The sequence below is a fragment of the Sus scrofa genome, chromosome 1 (genome assembly GCF_054392235.1).
Source record: "Sus scrofa isolate SSC_HxYL_T2T_F1_AM1 chromosome 1, Sscrofa_HxYL_maternal_Yorkshire_Landrace_v2.0, whole genome shotgun sequence".
Taxonomy (NCBI): domain Eukaryota; kingdom Metazoa; phylum Chordata; class Mammalia; order Artiodactyla; family Suidae; genus Sus; species Sus scrofa.
In genome coordinates this window covers 82990141-82998344 of record NC_139383.1, presented here as the reverse complement: position 1 = coordinate 82998344, position 8204 = coordinate 82990141, and the positions used below count along the sequence as shown (strand labels likewise).

The following is an 8204-nucleotide window of genomic DNA, read 5'->3' as shown; positions in this document are numbered from 1 at the left end:
TTGCTGTGGCTGTGATGCAGGCCAGCAGCTACAGCTCCAAGTCGACCCCTAGCCTGGGAACTTCCATATGCCACAGGTATTGTCCTAAAAAGATAAAAAAAAAAATTACTGCTATGTAAAATAAGTTCTAATTTTTTTTTTTTTTTTTTAGTTGAGAGTTTTTAAAATGCCTAGATCTTGGGGTTCTATTTAAAAATTCCAGTGTTCAACATATTAGAGGGGAGACATTCTACCAGGGAGGCTGACCCTAAAAGTTCAGAATCAACAATAGGTAGCTGAATCCTTGGGGGTGGCCAGTCCCAGGGTAATTGCCAGCCACGGAGAGAGTTAACTTTTTCCTGCATACTGCAGGGAGGATATACAACTTGAATGAGGGAGGCAAAACTTTCTACCCATCTTCAGTTGTCAGCTGAGGCTCTAAGATGATGACATATTAGAGTCCCACTATGGCACAACATGATTGGCCGTGTCTTTTAAGCACCAGGACACAGATTCAATCCCAGGCCCTGCACAGTGGGTTAAAGCATATGGCATTGCCACAGCTGCAGCGTAGGTTGCAACTGCAGCTTGGATCTGATCCCCCGCCCTGGGGAATTCCATCTGCCACGGGGTGGCCAAAAAAAAAAAGACATATTAAGAGAAAAAGCGTTTATGAACCCCTGCAGTGCACATCAAGCAGGAGAAACCCAAAACAAAGAGTGGCTCAAAGCCTCAGCTTAGAACTGAGGTCTTATATAGTATCTTCAATAAAGGACAAAATGTTTGTAAAGAAATGACAGGACAAAGGAGAGCAGTTTTTGGCTTCCAAGGACAGCAAACTGTAGGAAGATAAATACATGGGAAGAAACTAATGGAATGAGGTTTGTTTGCAGATTCCTCTGGTCTTCAAAAATACATATTTTGGGGTGACATATCTTGGCTTTACCTGGCTTGAAGGAATCTTTGATGAACCAAGCTATAAGTTATTGGTTTTTAAATATTATAGTAATAGGTGAAATGGGTAAATGAATCATTTCATTAGAATGTTTTAAAGAGATGTATCTTTATTTTATTCTTTAAGCAAAAGTTTATGCCAAAGTCTCATCCTCTAGGGGACCCTACAGAATGCCTAGAGCTCTCTGTACATCACATTTTTTTTTGAAGAAAGCAATATTCCTCTTTATTAACCCTTAAAAGCATTATCTCTACTATTAGCAATAATGTAATCCCACCTTATTCTTACTATGTATGACAATTATTAAAAATATATGAATATATATAAAAATACAGATACTGCATGGTGACTTGGTAATCTTGGAATAAAGCCATAGACTAAGCCAGAACATGCAGAAGTTGTTTATATCTTAACTGTTCATTTATATCTGAACAATGTTTTCATTAAGCATGCTAATAATTTGTAAATGATGTCATGAAAAATCTGCTTGCATTATTTTGTTTGGCTGAATTACATGTGGGAAAAAGAAGCTGGCTTTTTTCACCTACTTCGGTACTAGTATACTCTGGATCAGAGTATACATGTATACAAACCATCATAAATTTCCCACAAGGAGACATTATTTAGGAATTATTTGTGGAAGTGCTCTATATCCATCAGCCCTGGTGTCATGAACCATGCATCTTGCTTTCATGGGTTTTTAAGGTCACGCTGGCTGGATTTACCAATGTTTTTAGCTTTTCTACAGTAAGAGAACCAACCCTTAGGGCAACTTAAGGGGAGTAGTCTCCATGGCCCCAGAGAATAGAAGTATCTCTTTTAGTGCCACCGATAGGACCCCATGGAATCCAAGCCAGCACTGAATGCAGCAATGCCTTTCAGTTTCTGCTGTGCGGTAACATCAGCGTACGAAGATAAAGCTCCCTCCTGGAAAAATCCTCCCAAAATAATAATGTTGAAAGGAACACTGTTCTTCACCTCTGCTCTATCAAAGCTTTTACAATTTCTGCTGCCTGTTTAATTCCATTGAATATGGTGAAAGCCCAATAAAATCAAACTGAGAGACATAACCACACTCACATTTAATGCAACAGGCATAATTGATGCAAGCAGGTAGATATATTTGATACATGAATTTCTGATACCTGCAAAGGCTTCTTGCCCATCCAAGCTCTGTATCTCCAGATCCATGCAGGAAAATCACCACAGCGAGGCCGTTCCAGGAATCAGAAGCTGAAAGAAGAGCATCATCCGACAGCTGAAGCCCCTCTGGAGAGTACAATTTACAAATCATGGATCTAGGCCAGTGGTTTTCAGTCTTTCTCCCATAATAGAATCCCTTGGAGAGCTTTAAAAACACTTGACCAGACCCAGAGTTGTTGATTCCATTGGTCTGGGTGGTAGCTTCAGCATTGGGGTTTTGTTCCTAAGGTCTCCAGTTGATTCTAATTTGCTGCCAAATTAGAATTCTGGACCACTCATCTAGAATAATGGTTCTCACACTTTTTCTTGCATAAGAATTAGTTTCAGGGCTTGTTAAAGGAGGGTTCCACCCCCAGAGTCTCTGATTCAGTAAGTTTGCCTTGGTGCTCCATACTTTGCATTTCTAACAAGTTCCCAGGTGATGCTTATTGATGATGGTCATGTGACTATATTTTGTGACCCACTGGTCTAGAGAAACACTATCCAACAGAAATGTTATGTGAGCCACATATGGTTTGGTTTTCCAAGTAGCCATGTTTTTGAAAAAAGGTAAGAAGCAGGTGGAATTTATTTTAATAACATATTTTATTTAACCAAATACTATATCCAAAATATTTGTATGTCAATATATTATCAATATAAAATCCATTAGTAAGATGTACTTTTTTCTTTTGTAATAAGTCTGAAATCGAGTGTATTTTACACATGTAGCACATCTCAATTTTGACACCAAATTTTTGTTTTGTTTTGTTTTGTCTTTTTGTCTTTCCTAGGGCCGTGCCTGCAGCATATTGGAGGTTCCCAGGCTAGGGGTCCAATCAGAGCTGTAGCCACCGGCTTACGCCAGAGCCACAGCAATGTGAGATCCAAGCCAACTGTGACCTACACCACAGCTCACAGCAAGGCCAGATCTTTAACCCACTGAGCGAGGCCAGGGATCGAATCCACAACCTCATGGTTCCTAGACGGATTCGTAACCACTGAGCCATGACGGGAACTCCTGACACCAAATTTTTATCAAAAATACTTGTTCTGGAGAGTTCCCAACTGTGGCACATCCTCGTTAAGGATTCAGCATTGTCTCTGTGGCTATGTGGGTTTGATCCCCAGCCCAGGGCAGCAGGTTAAGGATCCAGCATTGTGGCAGCTGTGGCATAAATCTCAGCTGCATCTCAAATTCCATATGCTTTGGGTGTGGCTGGAAAAACAACACTTGTTCTGCAGTTAGATTTTATAAAATTTACAGTTGAAAAGATTGATCACCAATATACCTACCTATTTCTATCTGTTTGAACAGGCAATTTCCACATTTTTTTAGCACTAAAATTTCATTTTAATGAAAATAGCAGAAATTGATAGTATGTTGTTCAGTGCTCACCTTTGTGTAGGTTCATAAAATGTTCCATACTGGTTCAGAAGTAATTCTGTAAAATTCAGTTCCAAGATTTCGTGCTTAACTCCTGGCAGCAGGACCTTTCCAAAGTCTCCACAGTCCAGCCAACTCCAAACACAGGGGCTCTGGGCTCTGGGGAAGAAAGGCAAAATTTCCATGTTGTTAATGGACTGTGTTCCTAAAGTTCATATGTAAGTCAATGAGTTAGAAATCAGATTGCAATTTTTCATAGAAATAATATAACAAATGATTCCAGGGTAGCTTTTTGAAGCCCATTAATGGCTGAAATACCATGCGAGGAGTAAAAGAGTACTTCTCTGAAGTATTTTTTAAAAAGAAAATATTTCTGAATAAAATATATGGCAAGTTCCAATTCAGTAGTCTAAGAGAAGAAGTCTCTCTTTTTTAGTTTTTATTTTATTTATTTATTTATTGTCTCTTTTTTTTAAATTGCCATACCTGAGGCATATGGAAGTACCCGGGCCAGGGATTGTATTCTAGCCACAGCTGTAGCCTACTGCTACAGCTGCAGCAATGCCAGATACCTTAACCCACTGTGCTGGGCTAGGATTAAAAGTAACCAAGCCACTGTGGTTGGATTCTTAACCCACTGTGCCATGGCAGGAATTCCGAAGGTCTCCTTCTATAAGCCCTGGAAAAATAGAAGAGCAATATAAAGATTTATTTCTCAATAGATATGAACTATGTCACTTGCTTTAAAAGGTAGAGCCAATTACAGTCCTATTTGGTTTTAAATAATAATTGTTTCATTTCAGTGCATAAATGAAGAATGTTCATACAACCTGTGCCTTAAAAAAAAAAATCACAAGAATATTTCCAATTAAAAATAAGGGCTAGTTCTAAATTTAACTCCTCTGCTTAGAATTCTCCAGTGGCGCCCGCCTCACTCAGAGTAGATGCCAAAGTCATTAAATGACTTCTAGGTCCCCACAGGACCTGCCCCAGTCCCCCTATCTCTGGGGCTTTGTTACCTTTATCTCTCCCTCCTCTCTCTGTTCTAACTGACTGTGACTGTCTTACTTTCCCCTAGATAGAATCAGCTCCTTCCTGAGCCATGGCCTTTGCTCTTGCTGTTCCTTCTCTGGAGCACGCATCCCCCAAATAGCCACATGGTTCCCTTGATCCCGTCAAGTCTTGGCCCAAATATCCTTTTGCACCTGGGGCCTTCACTAACCATTCCACAGAATACAGAAATCACTATTCTTCCTTCTCCGACCTTCCTTTTTTTCTGGACCCCAACACTGTTCCAGGACTCTGTATTAAACAAATTTTCTAACTTGTTTGTGGATCTATTCATGCACACATTCCTTTCACATGTATGTTTCTTATTTGACTATCTCCTTTAAGTCTTTTGCAGAAAGGGAATAGATCCTTTCCTCTTTGGCAAAGGGTTTATCTGGAAATAATTAATGGGTCATCCAAATTGGAGATAGAAAATTCATTGTTCACAGTTGGTGCAACAGCCTTCCAAATAACCCTTGATCTTCAAATCATTCTTGAAAAAAATTCCTGTTTTCTATAGTCCTGTAGAGTGGGATCCATTTAACCAAAGCTGTTCTCTAATGAATACTCATTCAGATTGTATAATGGTATGTTTTAGCACCCTAAAGAATTATATTTACTGCCAATAAAGCATCCATTCATTAATAGCATACATTGTATTATTTAAAACCTTAAGTTACATCTATCATGAAAATTATCCATATTTTTGCTATTTGAGTTCACTGAATTAAAATTTTGCTATTTCTTTAGATTTGCTTTTTATCAGCTAACCTAGATAAAAATCTATATCATTGCTTCCAAGTATTTTTTAGTGTAGCAACTCTGTCATTCATTGGTATGATTTTTAAAATTCAATTTATTTAAACTAAAACAAAAGGAGTTCTCTCATGATGCAGGGGGTTAAAGATCCAGCATTGTCACTGCAGTGGCTTGGGTTGCTATTGTGGCATGGGTTCAGTCACTGGCATGGGAACTCTCAAATGCTGCAGACGCAGCCAAACAAACAAACAAACAATAAAACAAAACAAAACATAGAGTTCCCATCATCATGGCTCAGCAGATTAAAGACCCAACATTGTCTCTCTGAGGATGCAGGTTTGATCCCTGGCCTCACTCAGTAGGTGAAGGATCTGGCATTGCTGCAAGCTGTGGCTTGGATACAGTGTTGCCTGGCTGTAGAATAGGCTGTAACCACAGCTCCAATTCAACCCACAGTCTGGGAAGTTCCATATGCCACAGAAGCAGTAGTTAAAAAAAAAAACAAAAAAAGTTTTGTGGACATTTCCTTTATGCTAAGCCTCAGGCTATACACTAGTATACAGACATAGGCTTGTGAGGAGCAACAGCAAATACAAAAGTAATGAAGTTGGTAATAAAATCTAAAGTGTGGAAGGGGCGTTCTTGCTATGGCAATTTGGTCCAGGATCAAACATTGCTGCAGCTGTGATGCAAGTTGCAGCTGCAGCTCAGATTTGATCCATGGCACAGGAACTCCCATGTGCTACGTGTGCAGCCAAAAAATAAAATGTGGAAGGAATTAGAATGTACTTCAGCAATCAGTAACATGAAGGCTAGTTTCTACATTTTATAATGTTTTTAAATTGCGTATTTTCACAATACTTGGAAAACTTTGTGTTTAAGTACTTGAAAATATCTCTAAATGATAGAAGTATTTTTGCAGGTGTAACTACAGATAGCTTCCATAAGGCTTCACTTACCTGCTTGTAGCAGATTTGTCCCTGCTGAGGCTATTTCCAGAAATATTCCATTGACTTTGAAGGGTAAAGCATTTATCTAGGTAAGTACTAGCTAATGTATTCATCAAAGAGGCATCAAAAGTAGTAGTTTAGAATGTAGAGTCTAGAACTACAATTCCTGGGCTTCTATGCCAGATTTGCCACCTCCAACTTGTGCGCACTTTTGAAGTTACTTACCTCCCTTTGTCTCCTCAGATGCTTTAGCCTCACCAGTAGTCAGCTCTATATGAATATTTATCTAATGAAAACAAACAACATGAGTAAATCAGGAACACTGCTCTTTATACTTAGTTTGAACTTTTAAAAAGAAAACACCATCCATCACTATCACTGGAAGAAACTGAAGTGTCCTAAGAATATGATTTTTAGTTAGAATTTCAGCAATTTGATGTTTTGGCATTAAAAGTGGCATTACATGGCCTGACAAGGGTTGAGGATGAATTCTGCAGGATCATCCAATGTACTAGATTCTTCTGTGTATATTTTTTACTCTCATAACAAATATTATTTAAAATCATGTGTCTCTTTAAATTTCATTTTTAAATTTGGAGATGAAGGTGCTTCAAAATACAGTTGAATCCATGGGTGCTTTCCTGGCTTATTTCTTTTTCTAAACTATCTCCACAGGATAGCTTCCAAAGAACATTCTTTATCTATGCTGGTCCACTATCTCTGAGTGGTGGGCTACAGCTAACTGTTCTCATTGTCCATTGTACCTGTACCAGTCCAAACCTCTTCCCTAGACTGAGGAGTGGTAGAGCTATTCAGATTCTGTGGGCGGCAGGGAGGCTATGGTATGAGAAATTTGGGAAAGCCTGCAGGGTATCCCAGTTACCTATTGGTATGTAACATATTACCCCCAAATTGAATGGCTTGAAACACTATATAACCATTTCATTTTCTCTCACGGTTTCTGCCTGTGGGAATCTGGGAAGGGCTTAGCTGGGTAGTGCTGACTTAGGATTTCTCATGTGGTTACAGTCAAACAGTAGCTGGAACTGGAAAGGGGGTAGCTTAGAGTAGCCCGCGGCTGTCCAGGCACTTCTCTCTCTCTCTCTCACTCTCAAATCTCTGTTTAAGTACTCTCAGGCTCTCCCCATGGGCTCCCTCGTCGTGGGCTACTTTGAGTTCCTCACAGCATGGCAGCCTCAGAACAGTCAAACTGCTTACTTGGAAGCTTCCAGCAGACATATTCCAGGGAACAGGGGAGAATAAGTGCTTTTCCTTTTGATTACTTTTCCTTGGAAGTCACGTATTGTCACTGCTCCATATTCTCTTGATCCAGTCACAAAAGCCTGTCCAAAGGTGAGGTGAGCCAAAGCCATACTGTAAGAAGAGCTTGTGGGGTGGGAGGGACTTTGCAGCCACTTGAGAAAATACAACCTGCCACCTAGGAGTGCGAAGAGATTTGCTGAACTCTTTGCTCCCATCCCTTTTTTTAAACACACTAATTCACCTAAAATATGCGATGAGTGGTACTCTTGACACAAATGGTTGACACCAATATAAAATCTGCATAAGGAAATGAGAAAAACTTATTCCAGGAAAGCAAACTAGAGGGTAAATCATAATTTAGTTTTAGCTGCAGACCCCAACCCTTATTGACATCTTCAGTGTATCAGGTTCTGGAATCACTGATGATGATTCTGAATACAGAGAGATTTCAAAGTGCTTTTTCAATGTGGTTTAATGCAGTATATTTTCTTCTAAACGGCAATTTGTAGAAAATATATATATATTAGGGCTAGAATATTAAAGTAGCCATACTACACTATTCTATAATTAATTATCTTAAATAGTTAGGAGATTACTGAATGAGGCTAGTTTCATAGTCTGTTAACAAGGAGCAGTGAAAGAATTATACACTAGAAACCAGAGGCATTGGGGCCTATTG

At 39.2% G+C, this 8204-nt stretch overlaps 1 pseudogene; it reads right to left on the bottom strand.

Moving 5' to 3' along the window:
• Positions 1-1523: 1523 nt before the first annotated feature.
• LOC146406173 (acyl-protein thioesterase 1 pseudogene) lies at positions 1524-2228 on the bottom strand (annotated as a pseudogene).
• Between the last annotated feature and the right edge of the window lie 5976 nt (positions 2229-8204).